General features: G+C 48.8%; 1 protein-coding gene across 3 annotated transcripts in view; it reads left to right on the top strand.

Annotated features, from left to right (window-relative positions):
• AFF1 (ALF transcription elongation factor 1) overlaps nucleotides 1-15920 on the top strand; it is a 177737-nt gene that overhangs the window by 67763 nt on the left and 94054 nt on the right. The gene's annotated exons all lie outside the window — the stretch shown is intronic.

Here is a 15920-nt window from a genome sequence, read left to right as displayed (position 1 = left end):
AAACGGATGGGAGAGGGAGGGCAGAGAAAGAACAGGAGAAGGGGCACCAAGGCCTGTGCCTCTTTGCTCTGCACGGATATTAGGTGTGTTATGTGTATTAATAAATTAGTTATTAATACACTTAGTTATTAACTTAGTCATTAATACTTGCTATGTGCTAGGCACTGGGCTCAGTACCAGGTCTGCATTAGTTAATTCTATTTTTTTTTTTTTTTTTTTGAGACAGAGTCTCACTCTGTCACCCAGGCTAGAGTGCCCTGGCATCAGCCTCGCTCACAGCAACCTCAAACTCCTTGGCTCAAGCGATCCTCCTGCCTCGGCCTCCCCAGTAGCTGGGACTATAGGCATGCGCCACCATGCCTTGCTAAGTTGTTGATTTTTTTTTTTTTTTGTATATATTTTTAGTTGTCTAGATAATTTCTTTCTATTTTTGGTAGAGATGGGGGTCTCGGTTTTGCTCAGGCTGGTCTCAAACTCCTGACCTCCAACGATCCTCCCGCCTCGGCCTCCCAGAGTGCTAGGATTCCAGGCGTGAGCCACCACGCCCGGCCTGCAGCAACATTTTGAACTAGCTCCAAGGGAGGAATCGATCAAGCAGGCAGGGAGCTTGGTGACATATAAGATAACCACTTATATTATATTACAGATTTGCCTGTGTAAAGTGCCTTTCTGAAACCCAGGCCTTTTGTATATTGTTGATACAAATGTAACTCCAACTCTAGGTAAAATACCACAGACTCCGTCCCTCCTTGGAGCTCAAACAGAGCTCTCTGGCTTTTGTAATTTTGTGGGGGAAGGACTTGCAGGAAAAACTCTTTGAAACACGCAGAAGCAAATGTGGCTCTGGTGGCCTGCTCCATGGGCACTAAATCAGTGCGGGAAGAAGCAGGACAAGCACCGGGGAAGATTAAGTTTCAGAAACCTCCCGGGCACCCTGCTCCCAAATAGGGGAGAGTAACAGTTTATAGAGGAATGGGTATTAGGGGGAGGAAGCAGGTGCGTTGTCACTATGGGGGGCTGCCGTTGTCACTATGGGGGGCTGCCGAGGAGATTGCCCTGAAAACTCTCCAGCTGGGAGCCTGAGGCTCACTCCTGCCAGCGCTCACACGTGGCTCACTGGACGGCCTGTGGCTTTGCAGCAAGACCCAGAGCAAGATGCCGCAGGGGTTAGGCGAGCCACACACGCAGCATGCACGCTTGAGCTTCACCTTGTCACTTCTGCCCACCGCTGACGGCCCCGCGCGCGTCGCGGGTTCGGGGACCGCTCTTTAGCTCCTTCCAGAGATCCGCTGTGTGCTGTTTGATAGGTTTGTGCTTCCAAATCCCTTCTTTCCAATAAGCCTTGAGATTCAGCCAGAAGCCTCTAGAACCTTCGGCGGAGAGTTGCTACTGCAGTGCTCCCGCCGAGTTTAACCGTTTGTCCTCGCGGTTACTTTTCCCGGCCTAAGCATTTTCAGACAGAGATGTGGGATGAGCCTCCCAGCGGTAAAAAGCCTCAATCTCAGATTGTAACTACTCAGGTTGAGTGTCCCCCAAAATCCTAATCCTAAACCAAAAATCCAGGTATTCTAATCCAAAAATCTGAAATGCTGCAGAATGTGAAACTTCTTGAGTGATGATTTTTTTGACACTCAAAGGAAATGCTTATTTTTGGAGGAGTTTTGAATCGTGCGTGCTCACAGTGCAAATATTCCAAAATCCGAAATACTTCCGATTTCAAGCATTTCGGATGAGGGATACTCAGCTTGTGTTCACATTTTTTTTAAAACTTGCGTTACATATATTTATTCATTTCTTCATTGCATTATCCATCCATTAATCTATTTTTATGCTGCTTTATATCAGTTTCAGATATCAATGTACTTTCCCCTGTGTAACTCGTATATTATTATTATTATTATTATTATTTTGAGACAGAGTCTCGCTTTGTTGCCCAGGCTAGAGTGAGTGCCATGGCATCAGCCTAGCTCACAGCAACCTTCAACTCCTGGGCTCAAGCGATCCTCCTGCCTCAGCCTCCCGAGTAGCTGGGACTACAGGCATGCGCCACCATGCCCGGCTCATTTTTTGTATATATATTTTTTTAGTTGTCCAATTAATTTCTTTCTGTTTATAGTAGAGACAGGGTCTCGCTCTTGCTCAGGCTGGTCTCGAACTCCTGGCCTCGAGCGATCCTCCCACCTGGGCCTCCCAGAGTGCTAGGATGACAGGCGGAGCGACTGCGCTAGTTTTTTGTAGGGAACGGTTGAGGGTTTGTGGTGAGACCATTGCTATAAAGGAAGCAAAGAGCAGAACAGGAGGGCGGGGGAAGTTTAGACTGGCCGCAGGGACAGGCCGCAGGAAGGTGTGCACGGCTCACTCCACACCATTTGGAGAGAGGCAAGTTGAATTTCACAAAGGCTGTCAGCCTGTTTCCTCCTCAGCCGGGTCGGTCTTGCAGATGTCCTTTTATTTAAAGTAAAGGTCTTCAAATCTAACAGAGCAGCCTCCCACCAGACTTTTAAAGCACCGGGACATTTGAGGAACAGTAAGTCCTGACCTCTCAAAACAAGCCGCTGGCTGGATCCTTCATATTTTCCGAAAAGCCACACCCGCCTGCCCGCGCGCATGGTTCAGGGAAACTGCACGGGGAGCCTTCTAATCCCAGAGCGGCTCCTAATGAATGTTTTCTTTTGCTCTGCAGTCTCCTTCGGATCCTGCCTCTCTCGCTCGTCTCACCCTAAAATTGCAAAGAATCTTAGTGGGAAGGCCATCACTCTATTTAAGACGCAGCCGGGAACAGCGACTGGAAGGGTGTCATTCCTCACGTGCGTCCTGCGCTGCCCCCAGCACGCCCTGCCCTTCACGGCGGGGGCTGTGCATGGGGAGGATTTGGGGATGGGGTGAGCTGAGTCCTAAAAATGCTAGGCAGCAATGAGCAGAGGCTGCCGGCTCCGTATCACACTGTGCCCATCTTTTGGGGTCAGGGGGGTAAGGCATTGAAGGGAGACAATTTAGAGATAAGAATGGAGGTTTTCAACCCTTCCCTCATGAGGAAAGCAGATAAGGAGCATTGCTAGTCCAGAAGACATGATTTCAGAAGCAGCTTCTACTCATTGGGGCTCAAAATGAATTAAAAAAACAAAACAAAAAGAATCACACCTTGTTTTCCTTTCTAAGTCATTTAGGGTCTAGTTCCCAAATCAAAACTTTATTGATGGGCCGGGCGCGGTGGCTCAGGCCTGGAATCCTAGCACCCTGGGAGGCCGAGGCGGGAGGATCGTTCAAGGTCAGGAGTTCGAGACCAGCCTGAGCAAGAGCGAGACCCCGTCTCTAGTAAAAAATAAATAAATAAATGGAAAGAAATTAATTGGACGACTAAGAATACATAGAAAAAATTAGCCGGGCACGGTGGCGCATGCCTGTAGTTTCAGCTACTGGGGAGGCCGAGGCAGGAGGATCGCTTGAGCCCAGGAGTTTGAGGTTGCTGTGAGCGAGGCTGATGCCACAGCACTTTAGCCTGGGCAACAGAGTGAGACTGTATCTCAAAAAAAAAAAAAACAAAACCCAAAACAGTGAGTGGAGGCAGCCAGCTCCATGTCATATCACATTATGCTCATCTTTTGGGATGAGGGGGTGAGGCACAGAAATAGAGATAAGAATGGAGATTTTCAACCCTTCCCTCATCAGGAAAGCAGATAAGGAGCGTTGCTAGTCCAGAAGAAATGATTTCAGAAGCAGCTTCTGCTCCTTTAGGGCTCAAAATGAACTTAAAAAAAAAGTCACCCTTGTTTTCCTTTCTAAATAATTTAGGGTCTGGTTCCCAGGTCAAAAAAACCATTTCTGGCCGAGCACAGTGGCTCAAGCCTGTAATCCCAGCACTCTGGGAGGCCGAGGCAGGAGGATCCCTCGAGGTCAGGAGTTCGAGACCAGCCTGAGCAAGAGCGAGACCCAGTCTCTACTATAAATAGAAAGAAAATTAATTGGCCAATTAATATATACAGAAATATTAGCCGGGCATGGTGGCGCATGCCTGTAGTCCCAGCTACTTGGGAGGCTGAGGCAGGAGGATCGCTTGAGCCCAGGAGTCTGAGGTTGCTGTGAGCGAGGCTGACGCCACGGCACTCACTCTAGCCTGGGCAACAAAGCGAGACTCTGTCTCAAGAAAAAAAAAATAAAAAAAAGACTCAACTCAGATGTGTCTTGGTTCTTAGCTAGATCACCCGGGTCCCTGCTTTTCTCCTTAGTCTTTCAGCAGTTGCAACCAGCCTCCACAATCACTCTTAGAGTTTGTGGGTTTTGTTTCTCCCCCATCCTTTGTGTAGCTCTCCACACTGTGGGATCCTCACTCTTTTATCCGGAAGTCTAGCACCCAAGAGGGAATCAGTGTTTACTGGAGACAAGCAGAGTTTCTGATCTCCTTCTGTGAGGCTTAAGGCCTTGCGCTGGGCTATCATAGACAAGTGCATTCCTGCTCTTAAATAACTTCAGTGAAGTGGTGTGAATAATATTCCAGACTGCAATGGCCTCCGAAGAAGTTACTGTATAAACAGAGGTCTTGTGAAATATAAATTATTGTTTGCGTATTGGGCAATTTTGAATGTTCGCTTAACTGTTTACTTACCACGGATGTATTGGCCTCTGCTTTTGCAGAGAGTAAAAAATGAAAGTTTTACAGCATTCTCAAAGACACGACCTCCACAGTTCCTCAAGTGTGCTTCTTTTCTTTTGTTTCTTAATTAAGGGAACTCTCAGATGGTAGTTTTTTTTTTTTTTTTTTTTTGAGACAGAGTCTCACTTGTTGCCCAGGCTAGAGTGAGTGCCGTGGCGTCAGCCTCGCTCACAGCAACCTCAAACTCCTGGGCTCAAGCGATCCTCCTGCCTCAGCCTCCTGAGTAGCTGGGACTACAGGCATGTGCCACCATGCCCGGCTAATTTTTTCTATATATATTAGTTGGCCAATTAATTTATTTCTATTTATAGTAGAGACGAGGTCTCGCTCTTGCTCAGGCTGGTTTCGAACTCCTGACCTTGAGCAATCCGCCCGTCTCGGCCTCCCAGAGAGCTAGGATTAAAGGCGTGAGCCACCGCGCCCGGCCAGATGGTAGTTTTTTAAGTTGAAGAAGGTGGACAGTTGCTTTAAGTTAAACAGCCTTTGTTTTTGTGCAAGTGAGCTGCCTGTTTGGTGGTGACTGGGAGAGATGTTATATTCTGCATAGAAATACCGACGGCAGGCCCGCACTCCAGGGCAGAGAATCCTGACAGGCTTTGTAAGTCTCATAACCCCACCTAGCAGAGGTCAGCCGAAGGGAGACTTCTCTAGAAAAACAATAACTCACTGTTTAGCTGTAAGGAGATGCCAATTATCGTGGGTAGTAGTAGGAGGAGGTGAGGCTGGGGTTATGATGAAAATGAGAATATTTAGAAACATGTGATTGTTGCCATGTAGAATACCAATGCATGCTCCCAGCTTGCTGCCCCTGTAACAACATCCCTACTGTTCTTCCTACTTGAAATTGTCTGTGGAATGAAATGGAATAGAATGCAACTGCCTCTGGGTTGCACGACATTCAGCTTGCTTTTTGTGGAAACAAGGGTAGTGTGTGTCATTAAATAACCCAAGCGAGAGAGAAATGTAAGTAAAGATATAAAAGAAAACAAATGCTGATGATTCTTTAAAAACATTTATGCAGTTTATTTCGTTTCTGTTTTTATCACTCTCTGTGTAATCTGCAAATAAGGTCAGATATCTGCTTTGTGTTTGTTTGCTAGGAGCCTGAAATAAAAAACAAAACTCTTCAATTGTAGGAAGCTCATCTCTTTGTACGAATGTGTACATAGCAGCCTCTTTAACTAGGTTTGAAATAGAGTTGGCAGTTTCTGATACTAGAAGTTGTATACTAATGGGCATCTTATTTTTGTGATAGAGTCTTAGTCTGTCACCCAGGCTGCAGTGCAGTGGCATCATGAGCTCACTGCAACCTCCAACTCCCTGGGTTTGAGCAATATTCCTGCTCTGGCCTCCCAAGTGGCTGGGACTACAGGCATGTCCCCACTGTGCCCGGCAGATTTTTCTATTTTTTTGTAGAGACAGGAGGCTCTCTGCTCTTGCTCAGGCTGGTCTCGAACTCCTAACCTCAAGCATTCCTCCCACCTTGGCCTCCCAGAGTGTTGGGATTACAGGTGTGAGCCACCCAGCCCCAGCCTCAGATAAGGAGCTTTTTGTTAAGTGGGGGAGGGGAAGAGCCCTATAACTTTTTTTGGTTCGTTCTGTAATTGCAAAATGTGGTGTTTGGGTCCCTATCTACTCCTTTAAAGAATTAATGTTTCTTAGTAGCTGGTTCTTTAGGGGAATACATTGCATCTGGCCAGTTTCCTTATTATCCCATTGTTCCCCAATGTTCTTATCAGCATGCAAACAAACATTGCTTTTCCTTTCATTTTCCAAGAGCCGGCCCTTTCCTGTGGCCTTTTGCTGCTGGCTAGAGTCTGGATGCTGGGCATGTGTTCTGGCTGAATCTGTGCTGGGTACCGTGGCGGGTGTCAGGCGGTTCCCCTTGCTGGACGGGCAGCAGTTCGTCCTCTGGAATGCGAACGTGACAGTCCACTCCCCGGGGGAGACTGTTCCTCGCGCCGTTGGCAAATCCTGCACCTCTCTCCACACTGCTCTTCTGTCCAATGTTCCCCGAAATCATTTGGTGCTCACATTGTCAAGCGGCAAAATATATATCCACTTTCAGTACATTTTGATCCGTTTGGGACCGGTAGAGCTGGTCCTTAAGACAAAAACAAACTCAGTCCTGAATCATTCCTGGAGGGAAGAGTTGCTTTTTTAAAAACCCCCTTGGGGACATTTCAGCACTCTCTGGAGACACAATGTGGATTTGGGGACGATTTGTTCTTTTTCTTGCCTTCCGTGTGGTACTTGGAAATTTGTTGATGTATTAATCAGTTTAGAGTATGCTGTTCAGATGCCTGGTTGCAAAAAAAAAAAAAATGTGTTATCAAAATGCTTACGCTCAGCCGGGCGCTGTGGCTCACGCCTGTAATCCTAGCTCTTGGGAGGCCGAGGCGGGCGGATTGCTCAAGGTCAGGAGTTCGAAACCAGCCTGAGCAAGAGCGAGACCCCATCTCTACTATAAATAGAAAGAAATTAATTGGCCAACTGATATATATATAAAAAAAATTAGCCGGGCATGGTGGCGCATGCCTGTAGTCCCAGCTACCCGGGAGGCTGAGGCAGAAGGATCACTCGAGCCCAGGAGTTTGAGGTTGCTGTGAGCGAGGCTGACGCCACGGCACTCACTCTAGCCTGGGCAACAAAGTGAGACTCTGTCTCAAAAAAAAAAAAAAAAATGCTTACGCTCAAAATGTATGATTGAAACAAGAAAAGCAACTTTTTTTTTTTTTTGAGACAGAGTCTCACTCCGCCTTGGTATCAACCCAGTTCACAGCAACCTCAAACTCCTGGGTTCAGGTGATCCTCCTGCCTCAGCCTCCTGAGTAGCTGGGACTACAGGCATGCGCCACCACGCCCGGCTCATTTTTTCTATATATTTTTAGTTGGCCAATTAATTTCTTTCCATTGTTTTTTTTTTTTTTTTTTTAGTAGAGACGGGGTCTCGCTCTTGCTCAGGCTGGTTTGGAACTCCTGACCTTGAGCGATCCTCCCGCCTCGGCCTCCCAGAATGCTGGGATTACAGGCGTGAGCCACCACGTCTGGCCTTTTCTGTATATTTTTTAGTTGGCCAATTAATTTCTTTCTATTTTTAATAGAGGCGGGGGTCTCGCTCTTGTCAGGCTGGTTTCGAACTCCTGACCTTGGGTGATCCTCCCACCTCGGCCTCCCAGAGTGCTGGGATTACAGGCGTGAGCCACCGCACCCAGCCAAAAAAAAAAAAAAAAAAAAAAAAAAAAGCAACTATTACTCGAGTCTCTGCATCTGGGTGTGGAATAGTTCTGCAGAATTCCATCCACTCAACCAGTGTTCTCCCTGCCTGGCGGGTGGGTGCTGGGTGGGTGAGGAGGGGACCCTTGGTGGCTTGCATTCTCTGGAGGATGGGTGGGGCAGTCAGAGAATGGAACAGATAAATGAGTAGACAATCTCACTTTAGCTAGAAACAGCAAGAGATAAAGTGCCCCAGAGCACCTGCAGGTGGGGGGCGGGATGGCTGGGAGGAGCTGGTATTTAACCTGAGATTCCAAGGAGAAGAAGCCGCCAGTGTGGCTGGCATTTGGGGACGGGCAGGAGGAGGATGCTGCATTGGGAGGTAGCAATTAAGGGAAAGTATGTTGGGAATGGGCCTCGTAGACCAAGCCTCTGGATTTTTAATTTCCAATGCTATGGGAAGCCTAGGGCTTTCGGCAGAGGAAGAAGCCTCTTTAATCTGGTTTCTATTTTAAAATGATCTCTCTGGATCCTGTATTTTCTTGTGTTTTTTTTTTCCCCCCCCGGGATGCATTTTTAGCAGCACGGACAGATTTTTGTGTGTGCATGTGGGTTTTTTTTTTTTTTTTTTTGTCATTGCCAAAGTTTTCATCCCAGCCGCAGCTTCTACAAATTATTCTGAATCTGTTGCTTTAAAGTTCAGTGTGCATGTGCTACAAATGTTACCCAAACATTGTTTCTTCTTTGTAAGTACACTTGCAGTTTCATGGCTAATTCATCAGCATGACAAACTGCAGGATAAAAACTGTACCATTAACTGATAAACTCGTGGTGCCAGCTGAGACCGCCTTCTTGGCTAGTCCAGAAAAATCAGCTTCCTTCTAGGTTCGAGTCATTTGATGGGCAAAACAATCTGGGAAAATCAGTTTTAGGTATCAGGCAGTGAATCACACTTTGTCATCGAATAATAGACTGGCAGAATCCAGCAGAATTCTGGGTTGTTTGAAAATCAAGTGAGGCTTGAATGTGCTCATTTCAGTCAAAGACACGTGTTAAGTGCTGCATTTTGCTAAGCACTTGTGCATTTTTTTGTATTTATTTATTTATTTATTTAGAGACAGAGTCTCACTCTGTTGCCCGGGCTAGAGTGAGTGCCGTGGCGTCAGCCTCGCTCACAGCAACCTCCAACTCCTGGGCTCAGCGATCCTCCTGCCTCAGCCTCCCGAGTAGCTGGGACTACAGGCATGCGCCACCATGCCCGGCTCATTTTTTTCTCTATATATACTTTTAGTTGGTCAATTAATTTCCTTCTATTTTTTTAGTAGAGACAGAGTCTCGCTCTTGCTCAGGCTGGTCTCGAACTCCTGACCTCGGGCAATCCGATCCTCCCGCCTCGGCCTCCCAGAGTGCAGGGATGACAGGCGTGGGCCACCACTGCGCCCGGCCGGGTTTTTTGGTTTTTGAACGTCTTTGGAAGAGGAGAGACTTGGTGTCCTGTACGAGGGTCTGCATTCGCCCCTCTGTCTCCTGTCTCCGAATCCTGCTCTTGTGTTCCCGCCTGTGATGTCCCGGCCTCCCCCCTTCGAAAGTGCTGGGTGAGGAAGACAAGTTCTCGTGCTTTCCACACGTAGGGTAGAAAATGCATCTGCAAACACATGCTCTAGTGAAAGAAACGAAACCAGTTCCATTGGCTGCCCAAGTTCAAACACACCAGCTGCTGGCGTGTGATGGCCGGAGCACATGCTCCGATACGCTTCAGGTCGTGCAGTTCTGCTGTATGTAGCCGGGCCCCTAATTATTTGGGGACGATCCAGGACTGACTGAGTCCAGGGCCCACAAATCAGTTTTCAGAGCTTCTAATGACAGTTATTGCAGACACGGTGAGCACTCTATTAATTCTTTGCCCCTGGTCGGATGTTGCTATTTGTATGTGAGGATCTTTTGCTTTTTAATCAGAACTTTACGCAAAATAAAAAATGAGAATGCTTTCTGGTCGTGAAGGCAGTGTGAAAACAGAATGGTAACAAAATGCTCCACGAACCACATTAGCTTTCAGCCTCCTTCACCCTGATCTGAGGCCCTTTTGGGTAGGTTTCTGTGAGGTGTCTCAGCCTTTTGCTGCCTGTGAACAAAGGCTTGCAAAGTACCTGGCAGGTTCATCTGGAAAGAGAAATGAAAGTTTGCCCAGGGTAGAGTCTGGCTCAATTTAAAATTGCAGGATGTACCTAAGATGTGCAAAATATCTCCTTACCGGCTCTGAGTCCTAGAGTTAGTTTCTGATGGGTGACGAGAAGAAAGTAAGTTTCACTGTCATGTGTCACCTCAGAGGAGAATAGGCTGGCCACAAGTGACGTTAGCAGCGTTTTCAGGGTTGATTTAATTTTGCAAAATGGGGTCACCTAAAACTATTTTTTAAGTATTATAATAAATAAGGCTGAGTGTTGTGTTGCAGACAGAAACGAACAGCAGAGCGAGCTAATATATTGAGACAATCCCCTTTGCCTCTTGCAGGAAAATAAGTGACTTAATAATACTATTTTGTCACTGCAGTTGGCTGATTTTTTTGTTGTTGTTTTGTATAAAATCAGATCGTAAGGTTTTGTGTTTTAAGATGAAGTCCTTGATATTTTTCTTTATACACATAAAGAGCAACTGCATGTCAGGCAGTAGGGGGGAAGTGTTGAGAATGAAAACCTTGGAAGGTTTAGCTGAGAGATTTTTTTTTTTTTATTATGAGAAAGCCTGTTGCAACTTCTTTCACCTGGGTGAAGTCAGAGAGGAAGAATATACTTTGAAGCAACGTTTATTCTGTCTTCAAACACGGAGCCACTTTGATTTCTCTGTTTGAATTGTGCTGGGGAGAGATAGGGTTTAATGACACACACACTAATACCGTGCTTTGAAGTGTGTTGACATTCTTTTCATAAAGCCGACGTGTGCAAAACATTTCCTGGATGCGGGACGGCAGGGCTAGAGGAACATGGGCGCAAAGGGGCCAGAAAACGGACTTAGAAAGTTGAGAGGTGACTTTTTGGCCGGGCTCGGTGGCTCCCGCCTGTCATCCTGGCACCCTGGGAGGCCGAGGCGGGAGGATCGCTTGAGCTCAGGACTTCGAGACCAGCCTGAGCAAGAGCGAGAGACCCCGTCTCTGCTATAAAAATTAGCCAAACAACTAAAACTAGAAAAAAATCAGCCGGGCATGGTGGCGCATGCCTGTAGTCCCAGCTACTCGGGAGGAGGCTGAGGCAGGAGGATCGCTTGAGGCCAGGAGTTGGAGGCTGCTGTGAGCGAGGCTGACGCCACGGCACTCACTCTAGCCTGGGCAACAGAGTGAGACTCTGTCTAAAAAAAATAAAATAAAAGTTGAGAGGTGACTTTCAGAGTAAAAAAAAAAGTCACTTGCGTGGTAAGACCCCCAGCGCCCTGTCCTCTCCTGTCCTCTCCTTGTGACAGGTGTGCACATCGGGGTACTCTCTAAGCGACAGCTGCCCAGTTTTCTTGAGTGTAACGTGTCGCTCTGTCCTTTGCACGTCCAAATCCAAGTGCAACGGGGCTTCCAAAACAGCGACAAGACGTGACCCTTCCCAAGTCAGTGGACACTGTTGGTTTCAGGCTTTCCCCCTTCCCTCCTGCCAGCTGGCTCTCGCGAGCCTCCAAGGGAGAATCAAAATGTTCGAGTTGGTGACATCAGTCAGGGGAGGAGGCCCCCGTGACGTGACCAGCCGAGGGTGACACACGGGCAGTCGGCTGTGCACGGCGCCCTGTGGGTTGCCATGGAAGCGCCGAGTGGCATTCGGCACCCCTGCGGGACTAACCTAGTTTAGCCGCAGGGCCCGGGCCGGGAGAAGGTTCTGGAAGCTGGATGATGCCAGCGCCAGCACTCCGCCCTGCGTCTCCAGCCCGGCGTGGGCCTTCCTCTCTCTTCCTCATCCTCTTCTTAGTGCAAGGAAAAGAGAGAAAGGAGTCACTGTCACTGATGCTCCGGGATTGTGACTGCTCACGTGGTATTGCAGTGGTCTAAGCCAGGGGTCCTCAGACTTTTTAGATGGGGCCACCTCACTGGCCCTGAGACCGTTGGAGAGTGCGCACCGCGGGCCCGGGACGCATCGGCTGCTGAGCAGGACAGGCAGCAGGTGGCAGAAACCCCCCGGGGGTCCGAATAAATGTCCTCGGTGGCCTGCGGGCCATAGCAGAGTTTCAGTCGGGGCCCCTGTGCTGAGTTAGAGCAGGGAGTTCAGTTGACAAAGACATCCAAGGGACATGGTCCACCTCAGTCGGCTCGTTCTGCAAGGATGAGTTGTCACGTGTGACTGTTCCCTGCCCAGGCCCTGCGCACTGAAGCCTGCGGTTTTTTTTCTCCATTGTTCTTTCACTGAACTGTAATCCCAGCACTCTGGGAGGCCGAGGCGGGAGGATTGCTCAAGGCCAGGAGTTGGAGACCAGCCTGAGCAAGAGCAAGACCCCATCTCTACTATAAATAGAAATTGATAGGCTAACTAAAAATATACAGAGAAAAAATGAGCCGGGCGTGGTGGCGCGTGCCTGTAGTCCCAGCTACTCGGGAGGAGGCTGAGGCAGGAGGATCGCTTGAGCCCAGGAGTTGGAGGTTGCTGTGAGCGAGGCTGACGCCATGGCACTCACTAGAGTCTGGGCGACAGAGTGAGACTCTGCCTCAAACAAACAAACAAAGAAACAAATACACATGTGTACGTAGTGGAGGGGTGGCTTGGTGCAGTCTGTAGAGATGTTTTTGATGCACCAGGCTCACCCTCCAAGACGGTGTGAGAGCAAGCACCTGGCCACTGAAAGAAAAGGCATTCCCTGTGTAAAGCCAGTTTTTTTTTTTTTTTGAGACAGAGTCTCACTCTGTTGCCCAGGCTAGAGCGAGTGCCGTGGCGTCAGCCTAGCTCACAGCAACCTCCAACTCCTGGGCTCAAGCAATCCTCCTGCCTCAGCCTCCCGAGTAGCTGGGACTACAGGCATGCGCCACCATGCCGGGGTAATTTTTGTATATATTTTTAGTTGACCAATTAATTTCTTTCTATTTATAGTAGAGACTGGGTCTCACTCTTGCTCAGGCTGGTCTCGAACTCCTGACCTCGAGCAATCCACCCGCCTCAGCCTCCCAGAGTGCTAGGATTACAGGCGTGAGCCACCGGGCCCGGCCTGTAAAGCCAGTTTTTGCAAACTTTAGGCAGAACTCGGGATGTGCTGCAGGGTGGGCACACTTGTCACACTGCCCTGCCCAGGGGCACTGCAGGGCTTGGGCACTCAGCTGCTTGGAATCCCCCTGCGACTCGATGGTGTTTTTCCTCTCCCCAGGTGGGGACTGCTAGGCTGGCCAGGAAGCTGGCATGGAGGCCGCAGGAACATGGCTCGGCCAGCCCGCTGGGGTTCGTGGGAGCAGAGCCCAGTGTTTGGTCCCATGGTGGCCACTTCGGTGCAAGTTTATTTTTACAGCCTGCCCTTGAAAGACATCACGCAGAGCCCCTTGACTCCGCAGCCCCCCGCGCTTTGGGCACCAGGGACTGGTTTCATGGAAGGAGATTTTTCCACGCATGGGGGGCTGGGGTGTGGGGGAGAGCTCAGCCCGAGGGTGGGGACCAGGGACCTCAGCCATACGTGACGTAGCACATTAGAGGTGACTTGTGAAACTCAGAGGCTCTGATGGGGTCAGGGACCTCAAATCTGTAAATTTAAAAAAAGGCTCTAGAATAAGAAGGGCAGCACCATTTTTATAACTTGAAGAGCAGCCACATGCTGGCAGCCTCCCTTTTCCTGAAGGGTCCCCCTGGTAGGTCCTTAATCAAGGACAGACCCATGAGGATACATTGAGCCAAACATATATATACATATATATATATATATATATATATATATTTTTTTTTTTTTTTTGGAGACAGAGTCTCGCTTTTGTTGCCCAGGCTAGAGTGAGTGCCGTGGCGTCAGCCTCGCTCACAGCAACCTCAAACTCCTGGGCTCAAGCAATCCTCCTGCCTCAGCCTCCTGAGTAGCTGGGACTACAGGCATGTACCACCATGCCCGGCTAATTTTATATATATATATTAGTTGGCCAATTAATTTCTTTCTATTTTTATAGTAGAGACAGGGTCTCGCTCAGGCTGGTTTTGAACTCCTAACCTTGAGCAATCCGCCTGCCTCGGCCTCCCAGAGTGCTAGGATTACAAGCGTGAGCCACCGCGCCCGGCCTCTTTCTATTTTTATAGTAGAGACGGGGGTCTTGCTCTTGCTCAGGCTGGTTTTGAACTCCTGACCTCGAGCGATCCTCCTGCCTCGGCCTCCGAGAGTGCTAGGATGACAGGCGTGAGCCACCACCGGGCCCGGCCATTGCTCTTGTTTTTGGTAACCCCCGAGGGAGTTCTTGAACCTCTTGTCTCGTGCAAAGAGCCGTGTAGAAAGCAGCTAAGGAGGAGGCGTGCCTCCCTGTGTCGTCTGTTTTGAGCAGGGAAAAGTCCAGCCAGGCCCATGCTGGGTTGAAATTATCCTGGGTGTGAATGAGAGCAAAAACATGTTTTTCTTCAACGTGGAACCAAAAAAAAAAAAAAAAGGCCACCTTTAATGAAAAGTGATAGTTAACTTGTAATTATTCAGTGGTAATTACAGGGTCTGTGATTCGTGCAGGACATTGGCTGCTTCCTGAACATTCCCTGATTTAAAAATCCTTCCTTCCTTGCTTGCACCTTGCTTGGTTCCCAAATCAGTGATGTGTGTGGGCTGAACAGAGGGTTCCTCATGCTGCGAATTGTGCGTTTTTATTTGTATGGTTTAGATTTACATTTCCCCTGGTCTCACAATGGAGCCAAGAAAGAGAAAACACACACACACACACACACACATACATACATATATATATATATATAAATCTTGCCTGGGAGCTCATAACAAAATCCTTCCCTAGAAGCCATTGCGCAAGTGCAATAAGCAAAAGCCAAATAAACCAGAACGCTGCCCAGAGTGAGTGGCTAAGCTGTTAGTTGCAAGGAGAGAGGAGGCAGCCTACCCCCTTTGTGCTTCTAGAAACTTCCATCTCTCTGGCCTTCCTCTGGCCCTGGCCGGGAGCCGCGAGGAGTGACACAGAGATGGAGTTGCCCGAGAGATACAGTGGGTGAGAGTGAGTTTCTTTCACCAGGTCTGGGCCTCAACAAACTCATTCTGCCAATGCATCCATGATGCCTTTTACCTCTTGCACAAGTCTCTCCTCCCCGGCCCCCACCAGATCAGGGGGGGCATTGGGTTCTCCAGGGAGCCTGAACCCCACTGTAAGCTGCGCGTGCGAGGGGTCTGGTTTGCACATGCCTTACGAGAACCCGGGGCCTCGCGGTCTGGGGTGGAGCTGAGGCGGTGCTACTAGCGCTGGGGAGCGGCTGCGGATTCGGACCGCCATTGGCAGACAGGCTGGACTGCACAGTAAACACGGCCTCCGTGAATCTCCCCACACCATCCCCTCCAGCCCCGCAGAAAAATCCTCTCCCATGAAAAGCCAGTCCCTGGCACCCAAAACGTTGGAGGTTGCCGTTTTTGCCTCACTCCCTACTGGGCTTTCAAGCGAAAGGCGATTACGAATAAAAACAGAAACTCAGCATCTCTGTCAAAATCGGTATGGAATTACACGTCTGCCAGGAAAACCTTGGTGTGGGTTTTTAAATTTTTTTTTTTTAAACTAATGAAGCAGAACCTTAATTAACCAGAATCCTGAATTTATATAGGATTTCCCCCCAGGGTGAGGCATCTTGATTTTAGAGTGACAGAGTCATATAAACTGGGGTTTGGGGAGTCTGTGCAAGAATGGCCGGCCTCGCTGGGTTCCTCTGGTTACTCGTGTAGCAGTTAGGGTTTTGGGATGAAAATCTGGAAGCGCGCCTGAGGTTGCGATAAGGCTGAGCCGGTCGATTCTGGAATAGTTTGGTCGTCTTAAACCAGTGTGACTTTGCTGAGGACAATCGGGAGTGTGGAGTTGAGGGGGAAATTAAGCAAGGCCCCCGAGCAGCCTGTGAGTTGAGATGCTGTTGTTCACACCCTCACTTTTTGATCC

This window comes from Microcebus murinus, chromosome 29 (genome assembly GCF_040939455.1).
Source record: "Microcebus murinus isolate Inina chromosome 29, M.murinus_Inina_mat1.0, whole genome shotgun sequence".
Lineage (NCBI taxonomy): Eukaryota > Metazoa > Chordata > Mammalia > Primates > Cheirogaleidae > Microcebus > Microcebus murinus.
The sequence above is the reverse complement of the archived record's forward strand: the minus strand, read 5'-3'. Positions and strand labels throughout refer to the sequence as shown.